Source organism: Pan troglodytes, chromosome X (assembly GCF_028858775.2).
Source record: "Pan troglodytes isolate AG18354 chromosome X, NHGRI_mPanTro3-v2.0_pri, whole genome shotgun sequence".
Lineage (NCBI taxonomy): Eukaryota > Metazoa > Chordata > Mammalia > Primates > Hominidae > Pan > Pan troglodytes.
The window spans coordinates 128,409,050-128,431,006 of NC_072421.2; positions in this window are offsets into that span (position 1 = coordinate 128,409,050).

Genomic DNA, 21,957 nt, shown 5'->3' on the forward strand with positions numbered 1-21,957 from the left:
GAATTGCATACTCAAACCAAAAGTGTGTTAAATTAATACAATGGGGGAAAATTACAACCATTGAAAGAGACTGATACCTTGGTTTATTAGGGAAAAAAAAATGTGCTTTGGTAGGATGATTGCTACTTGTAGAACTGCCAAATTGGGGACTGAATGAAAAACACTCAGCTATAATATAACTACCTCAGAGTCTTTTAATTCCACATACCAAGGTAGATATTAATAATAATATTTTTTTTAATTCAGAAGATGTTTTCCCACATAGCTGTGGACAACACAAGGCAATTGTTAGAGGAAATTTGATGAAGTTGTCCTGACATTGTTCTCTCAGTGGGTTTCCCCTCTATTATTTCATTTCATCTTTACAACTACCTTTACAGCTATGGTGTTATTATTTTCTCTATTTGAGATGTGAGAATGTTCAGAGGTGTGAAATGACTTATCCAAGATCACTTAGGTGTCCAGTGAAAATAGCTGCCATTCCTAGCCCAGTGTTTTTTCCATGACATCAGAAATAGTGCAGTAACAATCAAGTAAGGCCTAATCAAGTTGTCTAGTCAAATTTTGAACATACTCAACCCATAAAAATTCTTGTGCTAACTCTAAGTTCAGCAGTTCCCTAAAGGGTCTAGGGATAGAGCAGAGAAGAGAGGGCTGATAATAATCATGTAAACCAACACGATAATTTAGCAGCTGAGATACTTATCTATTGTTGCATAACAAATTATTCTAAAACTTAGCTTAAAACAACAAATATTTACTGTATCAAGCAGTTTCTGAGGGTTAGGAATTCAGGAGGAGCGGCTTAGCTGGATAGTCTGGCCCCAGATCTTTCATGAGGTTGTAGTCAAGCTTTCGGCAAGGGGTGGAGAATCTGCTGCCAAGCTCAATTATGGGGTTGAAAGAAGCCTCTATTTTTTGACATACCACATGGACTTCTCCATGGGGCTGCTTGATATGGCAGCTAGCTTCCTTCCCCCAGTGTGAGTGATCCAAGTGAGACAGAAAGCGCAAATGAATGAGAGTGCCCACGGTGAAAGACGAAGTCTTTTTTTTATAACCCCGTCTCATCACTTTTGCCTTATAACATAGACCAAATCCAATGTGAATGCCAGGAAACAGGGATCACTGGAGGCCCATTTGGGATGCTGGCACCACAATAGCTAACGCTGGGAGAAGTCTTACTGTGCATCAGACACTTTACTGAGCACTTTATATGTATTAATTTATCCATAGCCCTCACAGTGACACTGAGAGGCAGACACTATTATTATTCCTGTTTTACAGATGAGGAAAGTGAAGCTCCGAGGTGTTGTCTGAGTGAGTGAACTTGTCCAAAGTCACAGAGCTAGAAAGTGTTAGAGCCAGGATTCAAACTCAGGTAGTCTGGCACTATCTCACTAAGCTATATTGTCTCTATGTTCAGATATTAGTAAGTGCTATGAAGGAAATAAGATAATATGATGGAGTGACTGGAGTATGGATCAGACAGGGATTTTTTATTTTGTTATGTTTTAAATTGAGTTGTCAGGGTAAACCACTCTGTAGAGGTGATACTTGAGTTGTGACCCAAATGGTGAGAGGAAAGCCAGCCTCATGAATTGGTGAAGATACACTTTAGACAGAGGGAATATAATGTGCAAAGACCTCAAGGCAGGAAAAATCTTGGTATATTGAAGGAACACAAAGAAATCAGTGTGGTTTGAGTATATTGCGCATGAAGGGATGGGTATAGGATCTCAGGTTTAGAGAAGACATTTGTACAATCCCTTCTCTGTGGGGAGCTCAGAGAATCTTCTCCCCCAGAGAGATATTTGTTACACTGGTCAAAATTATCAAAGAAAACCTTTAAAAGTCTCTGGAGATTGTCCAAAACTGGGAGGGATTTATTCAACAAATTTGATCAAAACTTGTATGAACCACAGCAGGCCACAGCACCTGAGCCAGAGGCTGCACCCATCTCTCCTCCAGCTCTGTGTATGGAGGAACTACTCTGGGCAGACTGAACAGATTCCACAGCTGCAACCAAGTAGGCAGCTTGTGTCACCCCATTTCTCTGGTATTGAAGATCTATATTTGCAAGGCAGTATGAGCTGGTAAACAATAGATTCCATTTCCTGCCATCTCTCTCATTTCTCCTATCTCCCCCATCTTCAGGCTGTAGAAATCTACATTGGGTGATGGCAATAGCCAGGTGGTGTTGTCTGCTTCCTCAACCCACAGCATTCACTTTGTTGGAAAGAGGCGGGTGGAGCAGTAAGTGAAGAACAGTGTCCTCCAATTCTCCTACAACTCTCATGCCATGGCATTGCAGTTCTACCTGGGAGAAGGGGTGAGGCAAACTGCAAAGACTGGAAGATCTGGCTCCAGCAGAGAAGGAGATTTCATTTGGTTCAGAGAATGGTGGAATTCATGCCCTAGGGTGTGTTGTTGAAACTATAAAAATCAGTGTCTAGCAATTGGAATAACAGCTTGGTAATAGCAATAGAGGGAGACCAGCCATGAGTTTAACAGGTAGATCCAGGAAAGAGACAGTCTAAGAAAACCCTGCTAAAATCACACCCATCTCTGGTGGTCAGGAAGACTTCCATGCTCAAGGCTGCACTTTCTCAGGTTGACTAGAAAACGGTACTTTCAAAATACGTTTTCCCCTTAACAGAGAAAGTAATCTCCAAGCCATACATAGATCCTGTGGTAAAGGGTGAAAACTACTGGACCTGGGAACTTATTTACAACTTTTGACCAGTCAGTGGCTAACCACTAAGCTATGGTGATCTAGAGGCAACCTCTGGGAAATTGGTCTTTAAAACGAAAACAAGGGGAAAAAATCTTAGCAGGGACATCTGGGGCTACACACTGCAGGGGAAATAGACTTCACAGAATTAATCCAGTCATATCACCAAACAAATAAACAAATGAACAAACAACAGGAACAACAAGCCCCAAAGGGAGAATAGTATCTAGAGTTGCTACAATATTTTATCCAAAATGTCCAAATTTCAACAAAAAATATGAGACATATAAAGAAACAGGAAAGTATTGCCCTGTACAAGAAAAAAGAGCATTCAGTAGACCTGTCTCTGAGTGGACCCAGATGTTTGCTTAGCAGAAAAAGACTTCAAAGAAACAATTATAAACCTGTTCAAATAACTAAAGGAAACCACATTTAAATACTTAAATGAAGGTATGGTGACAATTTCTTATCAAATAGAGAATATCAGTAAAGAGACAGATATTATAAAAGTAGCACAGTAGAAATTCTGGAGTTGAAAAGTACAATAGCAAATGAAAAATTCAGTAAAAGGGCTTACTTAACAGCAGATTTGAGCAGGCAAAAGAAAGAATCAACAAACTTGAAGCTAGATCAATCAAGATTTTGCAGTCTGAGGGACAAAAATAAGAATGAAAAAAGATGAACAGAGCCTCAGAGACCTGTGGAATGCCATCAAATGTACCACCATATGCATAATGGGGGTCCCAGGAGAGGAGAGAGAAACGGGCAGAAATAATATTTCAAGAGCTAATTGCTGAACACTTCCCAAATTTGACAAAATACATTAATCCACATATCCAAGAAACTCAAGAAGACCTTCTCTAGTTTCTTTCTCCAAAGGCTTGGTGTCCTTCAGGGAGGAGCTCCCTAGTTTCTCACCTCCCTGAAATTGGGTAACCTCTCAGTCTAGAGACCACTAGAAGTGTTGGGCAGGGTGGTAAGAAGGTCTGCTCTGGAAAATTGGGCAGATTGGACTCTGTACAAGAGTGTATGGCCAAGGGAGTTCAAAGGGCTATAATCCAGTCCATTCTCCACTCCCCAAGCCATATACCTGATTCAGGGTTGCATCTACCCAGAAGAAAACCCATCATTTTCTAATCTGCCTAGCGTCTCAATGTGCTCTCCAAGCCCTGTGCCCATGGGGTTGCATGTATTAAAGGGACAACTTTTTCTAATTCTCTCAAAGGCACTTTCTGGATTAGTGTAGGTCCTGATATGGAAACAGTAGGGAAGTGGTGGGACTCAGGGAAGACAGAAAAGCCACTTCACAGAGGTGGATACCCATGCAATTAACCATGTGGGACTTGCGGTTTACTAAAACTCGGGCCACCCCAAACCTTACCTTCAACTCTGCCTGAGCTTGAGAATCCAACCGTAAGAGTGGCTCTGTTAGTTTTAATGATTCCAAAAGGCTTTTGCCGAAATACTTCTTTGTTACTTAGGTGAGGCAACCCAGACCTAGCATGGTAGTTAACAGCTGTGTGATCTTGGGTAAGTTGCTTCTCTTTTCTGAGTCTCAGCCTTTTCTTCTATGAAATGGGAAAATAACAATCCCTACTTCAGAAAGTTTTCATAAGAAGGAAAAAAAGAGTTTAAGTGCTTAGCAAAGTATTTGGCACATAATAGATTCTTAATATATGTGAGCTATTATTCATGATCAAAGTGTCGCCAAAGGCAGGGGCAGTGTGTGACTCCTGACACAGTGCTCCTAACTGTACCCTCCCTTACCAGAAGGGCTGGAGTCTCCAGGAATACAGTCTTATCCCTGGGGGCATTCATCCCCTTTTCCTTGGCTCTGCAAGGTAACTTCTGCACTCACTTCTCTTCAGGCTACATTGGCTGGCACTGGGGCTAGTGAGCACAGTCCTGGCCTCTTGGAGCTGGAGAGGGTCTCAGAGGGCCTCTGGTTTTCCAAAGGCCACTGTGTGAACAGGCTTCAGATCAGGAGCATAGGGGTCACTTAGTAAAATGCAGATTTCCCAAAACCTTCCTACAGAGATTCTGTTTCAGGAAGCCTGTGCTGGACTTGGAAATCTGTGCTTTTGACTAGTGCCCCAGATTATTCTTGTACTCTTCTTCATACTCCATGCCCACAATTGTGGAATGCACCCTGTAGGGCCCCAACCACCTATACCAGGGATAAGGAGGCAGGCTGATGGGCAGGCAGGCTGTGGCTGTCAAAAGGTTCATCCCCATCTAAGCCCACTTCTTCTGCCTCCCATAACTTAGTGACATCACTAGGTTTGAGCTTCGAAGCCACAATACAGAAACCAGTTTTCTCCTTTATTCTCATGTCACCAACAGTGACAGCCATGCACCTCACAACTGAAAAAAGCTCCTGTCTCCAACCGGCCCTCTTCATGCTTCATTTCTCCAGACTGAGCAACCTTCCCACCCTCTGTGTAACTAATTGGCTTAGAGATATTACTGCCTCACCAGTGGGCTAGGAAACTGAGCTCTTGCCTTCAGCTTTCATTGCTTTTCCAGGCATGGCGGAGCAGTAGTAGGTGGCAGCTCTGTCCCAAAATGTTTCCATTCTCTCTCCCTTCCTCCCTCCTTTCTTCTCTTCTTCTGATCCTGTCCAAGACTGACAGGCGTTATGGGAGCACTGTCATTTTGCTGCTTTGAGTCCCCCAAAACCAACATGTTGAACATTGCTCTATACACATCATACAGAGGGCACATTAGTTTTGCTTGGTGAGCACACCCTAATTGGGTTCCCAGAGGGAAATTCTAATGCCAGTGCAGAGAATTAAGAACCAGCCAACAGATGGGGTGAGAAGCATGATGAGGAGGGTGGCAGCCAGGGCCACATCTTCTGGAGTCTATATCAACCATGAGACTGACAGGTTGGATCTGGGGGAAGCAGCTAAGCTCCCAGTGGAAAGATTGGATCAGATGGCAGAATGAAGTCATTTTTCACAATATTTACAAAGTAACTATCTGCCCACTCAGGGATACCTTTGCAGAATATGAAAGCAGCCACTTTGGACCTACTATTTTGTTTTGTTTTGTCACTTTTTGAGGGGGTGGGGGAAGGAGGGTATTTTCCTCCTGGGTTCCTTGGACATAGACTCAAGTCGTGAGGCCCATATTCCTATCCAAGATATCCCAGCCTAATAATCCCCAGCCTGTGGGTTGCAGACTCCTTACTCCAAGTAGTCCACAAATCCACATGCTTCAATGTTCCATACTTTTGTAATTGGGTAACTTTCTGAGGTACATTTTTTTTTTCCGAGAACCTTCTTTGAAGTCTCAGTTATTAGTTTTTCTCTTTTCTCTAAGCAAGAATTATTCCCTTAATGATCTCATCCAGTCCCCAAGGTTTACTATCTTAATCCTTTCCCCCCAACTCTACTGCCAAACCCTCTCCACCTGCAGCCTTCACCATATTAACACCTTTACGTCATCCTTGACACTTCTCTTTCTCTCACATCTTACATGCATCTGTTAGAAAATTCTGTTAGTTCTACTTTCAAAACACTATGTATCCAGAATCCAACTGCTTCTCTCTACCTTTACGTTACTGCTATCATCCTAGTCGGAGCAATTATCCATTTATTCCTGGATTTATGCAGAAGTTTCCTAGCTGTTCTCCCTGCTGCCACCCTTGCCCTTCAAAGTTTGTTCTTAACAGCCAAGTGATGCTTTATTCTAATTGAAATTTTTATTGAGGTAATTGTAGATTCACATGCAGTTGTAAGAAATAATTTAGAGAGACCCATTGACACTTTGCTAAGCTCCCCAAATAGCAGCATTTTGCAACACTATAGTATAATATCACGACCAAGATACCGATACACTGATACAAATCACTAATTTGATTCTGATTTCTCTAGTTTTACTTTATACTTGTGTGTGTAGTAAGTTCTATACAATTTTATCACGTGTAGATTCACAAATTTAGCACCAGTCAAGATACAGAACATTTCCACAAGGATCCTTTGTGTTGCTCTTTTATAGCCATGCACACAACCCTCCTGTGCACCCCACAGTCCCATCCCTAAACTCTGGCAACCACTAACCTGTCATTCATTTCTAATATTTGGCATTTCATAATGTTCTATGAATGGGATTATACAGTGTGTCACCTTTTGGGATTGGCCTTTTAAAAAATTTAGCATAATTCTCCAAGTTGTGTTTATCAATAGTTCATTGCCTTAATTGCGGAGTAATATTCCAAATATTCCATGGTGTATTAGTTTGATAGGGCTGTCATAACAAAGTACCAAAAACTACATGGCTTAAAACAACAAGAATTTGTTGCCGTACAGCTCTGGAGGCTAGCTGTCCCAAATCAAGTCAGCTGTCTCTGAAACTGTCTTGGTAGAATACTTCCTTGTCATTTCCTAGCTACTAGTAGTGGCTGGCAATCTTTGGCTTGCAGCTGCCATCAGTCCAATCTTTGCCTACATTATCACATAACCATCTTCATGTCATCTTCCCTCTGTGCATGTTTGTCTCTGTGTCCAAATTTCCCCTCTTTATTTTATTAAGGAGAGGAGGGCAAGGGAACTTCTGGGGGGAACGAGGGATCAAAGAGGAAGCTTAAGTGTCTAGGTTATATCACTGAGCAGCAGAGACTCTGAAGGGTAACAGTGGCTTAGAGTCTTTAGCCCTGTGGTTTGTCTTATCTCTGGCTAACAGGTGTTGGATGCAGTTTTGTGGAGTATGCAAAGCAGGAAGGCTCTAAATGAGTAAATATCTGTTTATTTGAGCTACATTTATAACAAAAGAATGTGTGAAAATTTGACCTTAGTACTGATGGGCTTTTGAGCTAATAAATCCTGGCTTGTGAAAAAAATAAACAAGATAGGGCTAACATACAGAGGCCATCTTTGACTCATTTGTATAACAGTGGGTCATATGGAAACTATATTTAATATGTTGAAGAAGTACCAAACTGTTATTCAGAGTGGCTACATTCTCACCAGTAATGTATGAGTGATCCAGTTTCTCCTCATCCTTGGCAGCATCTGATGTTGTCACTATTTTTTATTTTAGCTAAGCTGATAGTAGTGTAGTGATATATCATTGTGATTTTTTTTCACATTTCTTTAATCACTAATAATGTTGAATATCTTTCCATGTACTTATTTGCCATCTGTATATCATCCTCAGTGAAATGTCTGTTTATGTCTTTTTTCTATTATTTAATTGGATTTTTTAAACTGTTGAGTTTGGGTTACTCCCATACTCTAAATATTGTCCTTTCTGGATATGTGGTTTGCAAATATTTTCTCCCACTCTGTAGCTTGTTGTTTCATCCTCTTAATAGGGTCCTTTGCAGAGAAAAAGTTTTTTATTTTGATGAAGTCTTATCAATTTTTTCCCTTTATAAATTGTATTTTTAGTGTCAAGTTTAATAAATCCTTGTCTAGCCTTAGACCCTGAAGATTTTCTCCTACTTAAAAAACTTTTTAAAAAAGTTTTATAATTTTATGTTTTACATTGAAGTCCATGATCCATTTTGAACTTTTATAAGGTATGAGGTTTAAGTTAAGGGTCATTTGTTGTCTATGAATGTCCAATACCTCTAGCACCATTTGTTACAAAGTTTATCCTTCCTCCAGTGATATATTTTGACAACTTTGTCAAAAATTACTTGGACACATTTGTGTGGGTCCACTTCTGAGTTCTCTATTCAGTTCCATTGATCTATGTGCCTATCCCTCTGCCAATTCCACAATCTTGATTATTGAAGGCATATATTAAAACCTTCATATTATTTAACATTTATTTATTATTTATAATAATACTTAGTATTTAATATTTAATAGTAAAGCTTTAATATTGGGTAGATTGATTATCCCTACTTTGTTTTTCTTTGTCGAGATCATTTTACATATTGTAGGGCCTGCACCCATCCATATAAATTTTAGAATAAACTTTTCCATGTCTACAAGGAAACTTTGCAGATATTTTTATAGGAATTGCATTAAACCTACAAATCATTTGGAGGGAGAATTGACATTTTTACTATGTTGAATCTTCTATTCCATGAGCATGTTATTCCATTCCAATTATTTAGCTAGTTTAAAAATTTCTTTCATTTTATTATTTTCAGCTTACAGATCCTGTTCAAGTTTTGTTAAGTGCATATGTCAGTATTTCATTTTATTTGGAGTGATTGCAAATGATATTTTGTTTTTAATTTCAGTGTATACATGCTCATTGTTAGTATACAGAAATGCAATTTATTTTTGTGCATTGGTCTTATAAACTGAAACTTTGCTGAACTACCTATAATTTCTAGGAGTTTAAAAAATTCCCTCAGATTTATTACTTAGGCCATCATGTCATCTGTAAATAGGGAAAATAGGAATAATTGTGTTTTTTCCTTTCTGATTTCTAGGCCTTTTATTCCTTTTGCTTGCCTTAATGCAGAGGCCAGGATTTCCACTACTAAGTTGAATGAGAAAGGCAAGAGTACATATCCTGGCTTTGTTCTCAATTTTAGAGGAAAGCATTCAATCTTTCACCGCTAAGCATTGTTACCTATAGGTTTTTTTGTAAATGCTCTTTATCAAGTTCTCAATCATATAATGAGACATACTCTGTTCATGGATTAGAAGACTTATTAGGAGAGTTAAGATAGTAAATATGTCAGTTCTCCCCCAAATGATCTATAACTTAATTTCCCTCCTATTCCTATTTTTCTAAAACTTTTTATCATAAATGGGTTTTGAATTTTGTCAAATCTGTTTTCCACATTAATTGATATAATCATGATTTTTCTTCTTGAGCCTGTTGGCATGAGTTATAATATTTGATTTTCAGTTATTCAACTAGTCGTGCATACGTGGAATAAATCTCACTTGTTATAGGTGTATAATTCTTTTTTTACATTGTTAGATTCTGTTTGCTAACATTTTGTTGAGGGTTTTTGCATCTAGTTCATCAGAGACCTTGTTCTGTAGTTGCTTTTTTTGTATTATCTTTACACGGTTTTTGGTATCAGGGTAATAATGGCCTCCTAAAATGAGTTGGGAAGGGTTCATCCAGTTTCTATTTTTTGGAAGATGTTTTGTAAATTTGGTATAAATACTTCTTTAAATGGGAGGTTTTCTGGGAGGTTTTAAATTATGAATTCTTTCTTTGATGATTATAGGGATATTCAGATTGTGTATTTCATCTTGGTTGAGTTTTGATAGTTTGCGCTTTTTGAGGAGTTGGTCCATTTCATCAAATTTGTGTGTATTGAGTTCTTTGTAGTATTCCTTTATTCTCTTTTGATGTTTTCAGGGTCTGTAGTGATATCCTCTGTCTGATTCCTGATATGGGTAATTTTTACATTCTTTCTTTTTTCTGTCAATTTTGCTAATGGTTTGTTAATTTTATTGGCCTTTTCAATGAACCAGCTTTTTGTTTCATTAATTTCATCTATTTTTCTGTTATTAATTTCATTGATTTCTATTCTTGTGTTTATTATTTAATTTCTCCACCCTGCTTGAATTTATTATTTTGTCTTCTTATTTCCTGAGGTAGGAACTTATTGATTTGACATATTTTCTCATTTCTAATATAAACATTTAGTGTTATAAATTACCTTCTCAGTATCACTTTAGCTGCTTACCACAAATTTTGATATGTTGCATTTTCATTTTAATTCAGTTCAAGGTATTTTTTAATTTACCTTTAGACTTCCTCCTTGACCCATGGGCTATTTACAAAAGTGTTGTTTAGTTTCCAAGTGTTTGTTTATCTTTCTGTTACTGATTTCTGGTTTGATTCCACTGTGGTCAGTGAATACATTCTGTATGATTTCAATTTTTAAAAATTTATTGAGTCTCACTTTATGTACCAGAACATGGTCTGCTTTGGCAAATGTTCCACAGTGTCTTGAAAAGAATGTGTATTCTGCTGTTTTGGGGTGAGGTTTTCCACACACATCAATTAGACCTTGTTGGTTGAGTGTGTTTTTCAGATATTCTATATCCTTGATGATGATTTTCTGTCTCGTAATTGTGTCAGGTGTTAATAAGAGGGTGTTGAATTCTTCAACTATAATTAAGGATTTGTCTATTTCTCCTTTTATTTCTGTCCATTTTTGTTTCATACATTTTGAGATTCTGTATTTTGGTGCATATAGGGTGATGCTTTAAAATCCTAAATTAGATTATGCTTTTCCTCCACTACAAAACCTCACAATGATTCCCTATTTCGGGAGGCTGAGGCAGGCGGATCACGAGGTCAGGAGATCGAGACCGTCCTGGCTAACATGGTGAAACCCCATCTCTACTAAAAACACAAAAAATTAGCCGGGCGTGGTGGTGGGCGCCTGTGGTCCCAGCTACTTGGGAGGCTGAGGCAGGAGAATGGCGTGGACCCTGGAGGCGGAGCTTGCGGTGAGCCAAGATGGCACCACTGCACTCCGGCCTGGACGACAGAGCAAGACTCCGTCTCAAAAAACAAACAAACAAACAAAAAAGATTCCCTATTTCATTCAGAACAATTGATCAAGTTCTTATAATATTCTATAGGGTTCTACAAGATCTGGCTCCTGGTAACATCTCCAACTTCATTTCCCACTGTTTTCCCCCACACTTACTCTGCTGCTGCCACACTGGCTTCCTTGAACAGAACAGGCACACTGTCTCCTTCGGGCCTTTACTGTAACTCTTCATTCTGCCAGGAATGCTCCTCCACCTTGGAATGGGGGTCTGGGGTATAGTTATTGTAAAAATTGTTAGCTTTACATATCAGGGAAGCCAAAGCCTGGAGAGGGTAAACATCAATAACAAACAGTGTATAATTGGCAGAGCCGGTGTATTATGGAGATCAAAAGGTGAGCCTGAAGAAAAGCAGTGAGAGAAAATGAATGAAGAGGGATAAACAGCATCAGCTCTGGTTTTAAATATAGGAAGAACTGATACCCCAAATTCCCTCATTTTAAAACGTCTCTTCCAGCAGCCTGGCATTAGCTCTGAAATTCCAGCAGTATACTTTTTTGGGATAAGCATGTAAAGGCTATTGTAAAGGAATCCTGCAGTATAAAACTTTGTATAACAGATTTTGTTTTAGAACAAACTTTGTATACTTAGATTTCACCAACAGATTCACAAAATTATTTGACAATAGAACATCTCCCCAACCCCATGACTGTCTCACAAAATCCATTTTGGAAAACAATCATTGAAAGCTTTGTGTTTCCAGAAAACTCCTGCCAAAAGGCTAATATTATTAGAGAGATTCACCTAGTTATTAGTCTTTCCTACTCTGTGATAAATTATTTTATCCAATTAACTTAGGAGATGCAAACTATGGCAAAGGCCTCAGTCCTCCCCCGATTTTGTAAAATAAAGTTTGATTGGAACATAGCCATGTCCATTTGTTTCTGTATTGTCTGTAACTGCTTTTGCATTATCATGGCAGAGTTGAGTAGTTGTAACAGAAACTGCATGGTCAGGAAAGTCAAAAATATTTACTATCTAACCCTTTACACAAAAGTTTGTTGAGCCCCAGGTTTACCCAATAGTAAGGCCCTGAGATTTATCTATCGCTGCTTAACAACTGACAACAAAAGTTTGTGGCTAAAAACAACAGTTCATTATTATCTATAATGGTTCTGTGGATTGGGCGGGCTCAGCTGGGAAGTTCTCAATTTGCTTCTTTCATTCAGTGACAGTCAGAGGGCAACTGGAGCTACAGTCATCTGAGAGCTAAACTGGGCTAAACATTGAAAATGGCTCACTTACATAGCTGGCAGTTGATGTTAGATTTCAGCTGGGAGCTCATCAGGAGCTGTTGACTGGAGGACCTACATGTGCTTGCTCTTTTTAGGTTGGGTTTCTCGCAGCATGGTAGGTATGTTCCCAGAGGGAGCGTTTCAAGAGTGTGAAGTAGATAATGCCAGTTGTGTTAAATCCTAGGCTTAGAACTAGTGTAATGAAACTTCTACCTTTTCCAGTTAGTCAAAGCACTCTCATGAGTTCAGACCCAAGAGGACTTGAGGAATAATCTCTACCTCTGCACAAGGAAAGGGCAACAGCATACATAGAAAGACATAATGACTTCTGATTATGTTGAAGACAAACTACCACCATCTTCAATGGAGAATCAGTATGAAGTACTTGAGGAGCAGGGTGCAGCAGGTTTTCCTGGAAGGGATTTTCAGCGTGAATGAAGCCAACTGTGTTTTCACCCATGCCCATTTCATAGATAAATGTATTGAGGCTCAGAGCATTAGGAGAAGCTACTGAAAGTCGGTGTCTGTGTCACAGTGTTGGCAAGGACCTTGGTTAGCTTGCAGGAGGTGTGTAACTAACTCCAAAGAAGAGAGGGGTCTAGAGCTAACAGACTGGTATGAGGGGGCTGATGGAACCTGAGCCTTTGAATAAAGCCCCTTCCTTTCCCTAACATTTCCTTACCCTCTACTGCTCGCTCAGGTGTGTTAGTTACTATGTAAATATCTAGGCCTTACAGACACCCTAGATTCCTGCCACTGTGCCTTGTAGGCTTCTGAAGTCTTTTTCGTATCTAGACTCTGCACTCCAAATAAGCTGTGAACACTTTGAACATAGAGATCACATCTACAATTTCTTTCACTTCTGGCCCTGAGATGTCTCATATAGATGTTATATACACAGCAGATAACAGAAATTGGAGGATTATTTGAATCACAGCTAATTTCCCAGCATAGCCTGTGTAAGTAGTATTCTATGGTTTGGTCCCTGCACACTATACTAGCCTTATTTTTGAATTTCATCCATTTTCAGTAATTGTGTTTATGCCAGACATTCAGTCATACATATTCATTCTGTCTCTCTCTTTTCTCTCAATCTCTCTCTCTCTCTCTCTCACACACACACACACATACACACACACACACACACTTCTGGCCTGATGAACACCCTTCCTTTCCACTCACCCACACCAGTCTACCTTTTTTGACATGCCTCAGGACTCAGCCTGAGTGTGTTAAAGAAAAAATGATTCGTGAAACCAGTTAAAGAATGGTAAGGCAGACTTTATCCATGTGGACTGTAGTGATAGACCTAGGTACCACCACAGTGAGGTTTTGCAGTAGGCAAAAAGGATTGAGCTTAACTCTGAATACAACAAGGAAAAGTGGAGATTTATAGCCGAGCAGCAGTGGGTTGGTCAATGGATGGAAAATTACTAAGAGGAAACATCAGGGGTCAGATGGGATCCTGGCTAATCTGACCTAACAGGATTCTTGCTGAAGATAGGCCAGGGTGATCAAACATCACCTGAGGGGTGATGGAGGTTGAAGAACTCAATAAGATGTTGAGGGTGATCAGATATTGAAGATGGGGAGTTCTGGCTAAACCAATGAGCGGGATTCTTGCTAAAATTGTACAACGCATAGAAGTTCAAGAGTCAAGGCCTAGTTGGGAAGAGGATTCATCAGAGCCCGACTAAAGTTGGATTAAGGAGAGGCTCTCTGTCAGTTGTTACTTCTTCAAAGAGATCCTTACTGCTCTCCCAAGTACAGATTAGGTACCCCTTTTTTGTGTTCTCACAGCACCCTGTATTTCCCCTTTTAATAGTTATTTTCTCACTGTTTTCTAAATATAATTACTTACTTGTCTATCTTCTTGATTTGACTACGGTGCTGGAGGGCACAGACTGTCTTTAACTTGTTTCCCTATGGATTTGCAAGAGGTCTAACACAACAAATGGATACACTTTCTCTTCAGTGATCTCTACCTTATGTCTGCAGGAACCAGTTGTTTAATGGGCAGACACTGGGACAGTGGACAAGGAACGTGTGTCCAAAATGTCGTGCTGGACACCTGCAGCCCCTCTGAACAACTCTTAAGAGCTATTGCTGATCTTGTCCCACAACCCTGATCGCAAAAACTAAAAGGCATCTTTGTAAGTCTCCATGCATATACTGCTCCATTTTCCCAGCCTCCTACTGCCAACTCAGTGAGCGCTGCATGTGGATCACCTTTCCTTGCTTCAAATCCTCCAAATACACAAGAACTGTGGCAGAGCACTGGGAATGTTTGCCAACTCCTGAGTTTAGGAAGTCTGATCTGGGCTTTGTCACAAAAGGGGAGGGGTGCGGTAGCTCTGGGGTGCCAATCAATTGCAAGAGGACAGCTAATGTTCTTGGGAGATGACTGGCCCCCTAAGGCCATTTGTCAAGCAGGATGATTATGATTAAATATAACTCACCAGTCTACAAGTGACCCTCAGACAGCAGAAAGTATCCAGCAGGACATTGCATGTCACGAAGCAGCCCCAGGGTAGTGGACATCAACAGTTCTGTCCAATTAATCCTTGGAAGCACAGTCAGAATTAATTGGGAACTTGTTGAAAGTTGATCGACACCTTTGGAAAGGTGAAATCCTTTTCTGTTCCCATTAAGTGTTGTTAAGGCCATTAGCAGAAATTGGAATAGAGAAATATGACCTTTCATGTGGTAGATTCAGAGACTGAGAAGATGGACGAGATGGAAATGTACTGGCAGCTTATAATAAGCACCTGGGTGGGGAGTGATAACTAAAGATTGAAAATTGACAAATGGGTTAAACTGGCAGAGATCAAGACAGAGAGGGATGGGGTGCAGTTTGCATGCAGAGGTGGTGAGAGAAAGGAATGAGAGCATCAATAATCCAGCAGGGTCGCCCATGCTGAGGGTCAGATATGGATTACTCAGAAGGTAGGCAAAATTTGCTAGGTGGGAGAGTAGGGAGATTTGGTTACAAGATGAAGAGATCAATTTATAGCTGTTGAGAGGAGTAAATGATCTAGTCCTCCCCAGGGAGTTAGGATACCAAAGATAAATACTCCAGACTAAAATCAGGAGGTCTGAGACATTTGTTTATTCAGTTGCAAAGTGACTGAATGTCTCCAACCCTCCCCTTCCCACAGTTGGTTATGTCCTTCCAAGTGACTAACGTGAAATTTCTTTGAAGCCATCAAGCTATACAGATGTAAGGAATTATCATCATGATCATCCAACTGAATCAAGTGCAAAAGAATATTGCTATAAGGAAATATGTGAGATTTTAATTATTTCCTCTGATGGAGGCGAACATGTTTGCAGATAATCTTGAACAGCAACAGTGCCTGAATGATTTATCTTGGGCTTTACAGCCACACATCATGATATTTTGATGGAGGAAGGTCCGGAGTTGTGGGATGTGCATCAACATGCAATTTTCCCTGACATTTTGCATTGGCTCAGATTATGAAGACCTGACAGTGGGAAGAAATGGACCACCAGAAAGTAGTTCTTAAATTACCAGGAGCGCTGTTTGCTGCAGAGACACTCCAGAATCTTCAAGTTAGGCGCAGCACGTGAGAGTTGGCAGTTTTCCACCCACCGACCTGAGTTGCTATGGTTAGATGAGGGCTTTCTTGCAGGATCCACCAGAGGCTGAGGCTTTGGGTCACAGTTATCATTAGAATGTTGTCTCTTTGCCAGGTCCTATGCTAAGCATTTTACCTGCACCATCTCATTTAATCATCAAAACTACTCTGTGGAGTTAGATACTATTATTGTCTTCATTTTACAGATAAGGGAACAGGATTAAAAAGATTAGTAACTTATCCAAGGTCACATCACTAGCAAAAGACAAAACTTGGTATTAAACTCAGGCATTAGCTCCAGAGCCTGTGCACGGAACTGCCATACAATACTGCCATGCGCATATATGAATAAGCCTGAGAATCTGAGAAAGAAGGAGATGTGACCTACCTAAGGCCACTCAACTAGTTAGTTGTCCCATATACCATTTGTTTTTGTTGTTGGACCAGATCTAGTATGCTCACAGCAAATGAAGAATTTTAAAATTTCCATTTTATAGATGTAGCTCAGTTCTAGTAATAATGATGATGACAGTAACGACAACAGCAGTGGCAACTAATATTTACTAAACATCTGTTTTTGCTGAGCACCGTAATAGCTACTTTATGTATACACTCATTTATTCATTTATTGAAAAAATGTTTATTGAGAGCCTTCTATACACAAACAAGTGTGTTCACACAAAAGCTTGTACACAAGTCGTTTACAGCAGTATTGTTCATAATAGCCTAAAGGTGGAAAAAATCCAAATGTCCATCAACTAATGAATGAATACATGAAATCTGGTATATTCATGCACTAGAATATAATGCAGCCATAAAAAGAACGAAATACTGATACATGCTACAACAAGGATGAACCCTGAAAACATTATGCTAAGTGAAAGAAGTCAGACACAAAAAGCCATATGTAGTATGATTCAATTTATATGAAATATCCAGAATAGGCAAATTTATATAGAGACAATGAATAGATTAGTGATTTCCAGGATCTGGGGGGAAGGGGCAATGGGAGTGATTGCTAATGGGTAGGGGCTTCTTTTCAGATGTGACAAAAATGTCCTAAAATTGATTGTGGTGATGGCTACATGTTTCTGTGAATATACTAAAATCTATTAAATTTTAGACTTTAAAATTGTGTGGTATGTGAATTATATATCAATAAAGCTGCTAAAAAAAGAGCCATTTCATATGTCATCTCCTTTGTCTAGCCTTTCCTGAGATCCTAGACAGGGTAGTCCCTTCTTCTGAATTCCTCTATCACCATGTACACACCTCTGCCATAGCACTTCTACCCCTGTATGAAATTGTCTACTTACGTGACCTTATACTTGGCTCTAGAAGCTCCTCAATGTCAAGGAATATGTTTTATCTATTTCCTACCTCTTACAATGTTTCCCTGTCCTGCCTCCACCCTTTTTTCCTCCCTTAATCTCTCTTCCCCTCCCTTCCTTCTTTTTTCAACCCAAATTTTTGTTGAGCATCTACTGAGTGCAAAGGCACTGTGCTAGGTATTTGGGACTACAGCAGTGACTAAAGCATGGTCCTTGTCCTAGTGCACTTACAGTCTAATAAGGAAGATAGACATTAAACGTACATGATAAGTGTTAGGGAATAAAATTGTTTAACTGGGAAGTCTGATCTAATCTGAGGAATTAGGGAAGAAATCTCTCATGATGTGTTATTTTACCTGAAACTTGAATGACTAGTACAAATTAGTTGTGGGGGTAGAGAAACAGCATAGGGAATGTATTGAGGCTGGAAAAAGATTGACACCTTGGAAAAAGTGAAGGGAGGGCAGTCTGGCTGAAATGGTAGAAATGAAGGTGTCAGGGGAGTGGAGTAGGTCATGGCTAACATAAGACTTGAGAGGAAGATAAAGGCTTTGTTGGCCAGACTAAAGGATTTACACTTTGTTCCACAGATGGTTTTTAAGTGTGTGTGTGTATTTTTCAAATGCTCATTGCAGCTGTTCACTTGGAGAATGTATTGGAGAGAGCACAAGTATTACATTAGAATAATCCAGGCAAGTAACAATGGTGAGTAGGGTAACTGCAAGGGGTGTTGAGAAATGTGAATGAGAAGGGTTTGGGTCATAATATCAGAAGACACAATCCCAAAAGCCATAATCCCAATGTTGAAATCTTGAAAGACCACCATCTCTGAAGTCTATAAAATCTCAAAAATCACATTGCCAAAAGATCAAAATCCTGAAAAGATAATTCTGGGGGAAATAACTTTAAAATTATTTTAAATACATTTATTTACATTTTAAAGGGTGATTTATTTGAGAAACACATGAAATCATGACAGAACACTTCATAGGCTGGCCACTTTACACAATAAAATGGGCAAAAATAACGTGTATATTTTTGCAAACATAAACATTCAGGTACACTAACAGTAGTCACATGGGTATAAAAGTTATGAGAAGATGAACCGTATTCATAAAGAGATCAAAAAGCAAAATACATAAATGCATATTACTATAGTTAGTAATTGTTTTCACCCAGCTTTATAACTGTGGTCTTCTGAAATACTATAAGGGACAGCATAAGTCTTGACAAGATCATTCAAAAACTGCCATGGGTCACCACCGCATATAGTTACCCAAAAAGCTGAGATCTCAAGAAATTTTACCTTTCACAAATGCATATATACAAAAAGGGCATCTCTTCATTTATTGAGGAAGTTTCAATGTTTTTACATACACACACAATGCTTATACACAAAGTCAGGGTTGTGATAATGCAGTTTTGTGGAGTCAAATTTGCAAAAAAAATGCATACAACACATTAAAACTCTCTAAAATCTTTACACAATCATACTTTCAGTATTAGAAATGATGCAAATATGAAATACATAGTATGGTGAATTGGCACTGTGTGAGAAGGGACACAAGTCATACATAATTGAATAATCTGACAAGGCAGATTTCTTGTATTTTTTTGCCTGCATTTTCACTTCTACGATCTCTGAAACACTTGTTGCACTTGTATTTAGAGAGTGGTTGTGGCCTATGCATTTCCTAAGTATATGCTGTCCACTTAAAGTCTGATAATTGCTCAGCTGTTGAAATTATTTTCTGCTTTTGCAGCACCAATAGTAATTAGCTTTTAAACTTTTATCTTTCACCATTAAGTAGCCTTGTATACTTCTCACGGCCTTTTTGCAAAGGATCATTTTTTTTCAGGTCTCTTCTATTGTGTCATAAGGAGTACAGTAAGAAGGAATGACATTTAGCTTCCCCAATACTAAATCTGTATTAGTCAGGGTTCTCCAGAGGGACAGAACCGATGGGATACATATATAAATACTTGAGAGAGAATTTATTAGGGGAACTGACACCCACATGTATCTCCTTAAATCACACTTAATTTCCAAATAAAGACAATAACAAGGTAATAGTTCCACCTAACATGATGCAAGTATCCTATATACAACCAAAAATTCACTAATCTCTTCCCTAGAATTCAGCTTTCAGGGTTTCAGTATTTGGCATTTTAATCTTTCAGCATTATAATTTTCAGGCTTTTAGATGTTAGGGTTTTTAGATTTTAGGAATTTTGATCTTTTGGGATTCCAACATTCGGAATTATGGCATTTGGAATTGTGTCCTTCAGGATTATGACGATACTGTGTAATAGGTACAATCAATCAGTTTAGTGTTTGGTAGGATATGGGGAGTCAGCAAAGCCTCCAGAAAGATTCCTAGATATCTAGGTGGGGCAACTCGGTGAAAATGATGCCATTAATTTCAATAGAGAATACAGGGGAAGAGGTAGGGTTGGGAGTTATGTGGAAGTAAGGTTGTTTTTTTGTTTTGTTTTTGATGTGGTGACATGGAGGTACCTATTGGCAATTCAGGTAGAGAGGTTCAACAAGAATCAGTTGATGTGTATGGAGTGCAGGAAAGATCATGTGTGAGCTGGAGTTATAGATTTCAGAGTTGTTAACAAGTAAATGGTAATTGAAGCCATGGACCTAGCTTATTCATCTTTGTATTTCCCACAGTACCTGGGGTGGTGTCTGACACAAAGTATTTGTTGAATATGAAGTAAGAAGATGTCAACTATAATCCCCTTCAAAGGGATGGTACATATAGGACTCCAGGTTGGTGTGCACAGCAGATACACATTAAGAGCTAATGTTTCTTGAGCCCATACTATGCATCAGTCACTTTCTAAGCCTCATGTCTTAATTGTCTCAGTAACACTATGGGGTAAGTATTAGCACTATCTCTATTGTTCAAAAGGGGAAATGGAGACACGAGGAGGTCACACAGCAAGTGGTAGAGTTAGGATTTGAATCCAGACAGTCCGAGTGTAGAACCTATTATTTTAACCACTGAGGTATATTTCCACTCTAGTACTTGAGGCCTAAGTTATTGGTTTGTTAATTGGTCAGTGTAGGCTGCTGTTCATGGTTGAAAATTCCTTTTCATGTCTTTCTCCTTCTCTCTGGGTAGCACTTTTATCCCTATTCTCCTGACATTTTTGTGCTTGCCTCCCAATCCAGCCCATTGTTACTGGGATAACTAGATTATCACATTCAAAGGAATGAAGTTAGACCTTGCAATGGTTTGAATGTGTCCCCCCAAAAGCATGTGTTGGAAACTTAATCCCCAATGCAACAAAATTGGGAGGTGGAGCCTAATGGAAGATATTTAGATCATGAGGGTGGAGCCCTTATGAATGGATTAATGCTAATTATAAAAGGGGTTAAGGCTGTAAGTTTGATCTCTTGCTTTCTCTCGCCTTGTCCTGCTCTTCCACTTTCTGTCATGGGATGATACAGCAAGAAAGCTTTTGCCAGATGTCAGCCCCATGATCTTGGACTTCCTAGCTCTCAGATCTGTGAGGAAATAAATTTCTATTATTTATAAATGATCCACTTTGTAGTATTCTGTTATAGCAGCACAAAATGGACCAGGACAGACCTCTACCACACACTATACATAAAAATTAACTCAAGATAAATTAAATGCTTTTATGCAACAGCTAAAAAGATAAAACTCTTAGGAGAAAACGTAGATGTAATCATCATTCTTATGAATGTCAAGTCCATTTTCCCCAGCACCATTTGTTGAAAGGACTATTATTTTATTTAGTTGTCTTGGCATCCTTGTCAAAAGCTTTTCAAAGTCCCTATGAATATCTCATTCCCTAGTTTTAACTTTTAAGATTTTTGGTCACTCTATTGTTTGCCTCAACTGTTACTCACCATCTTATGCAGCAGCAGCGCTAATAAATTGCTTGGAATTGTTTTTGATAAATGCCCCCAGGTGGAAGGCTTTCACACTGGGAGAGTGCTGAATCAGGTTAAATACAGACAACCTTACAAGTGGCATTTCCTGGGAACCACCAGACAGGTTGAATAATGACAATTCTCTGGGAATAATTATTGGAAAGTGTTCCAGCTCCTTTCGGCTCTCTCTGGTGTCTGTCAGGCTGTTGGTTTTCACCATGAATGCAGATTATGATTTTTCAAGCCTACTGTTGTGCTAGAGTGTAGGGAATTGGGCTAGGACAAGTAAAAACACCACAATCTCACTCTTCTTACTGAGATTCAGCCATTTTTCTTGAATAAATGCACCTCAGATTGCTGGAAACTCTTGGATAATTTCTAGAGTTCTGAAAAATTTGCTTCTGACAATTTTTGCTAGTTTTCCCATTACTTTTATGGAGAAGAGGAGTTTTGGAGATTCCTACTCTGCAATTTTTCCCCTTTACTTTTTCAAACATGGTTTCCTTTAGTTCTTTAAACACATTTCTGATGGCAGCTTTGGAATCTTTGTCAAATCCAACATCTGGGCCCACTCACAGATTGTTTCTGTTGCCTGCTTTTGTTCCATACATATGATTGACTTTCTTCTGTTTCTTTAGTTGTCTCCTATTTAT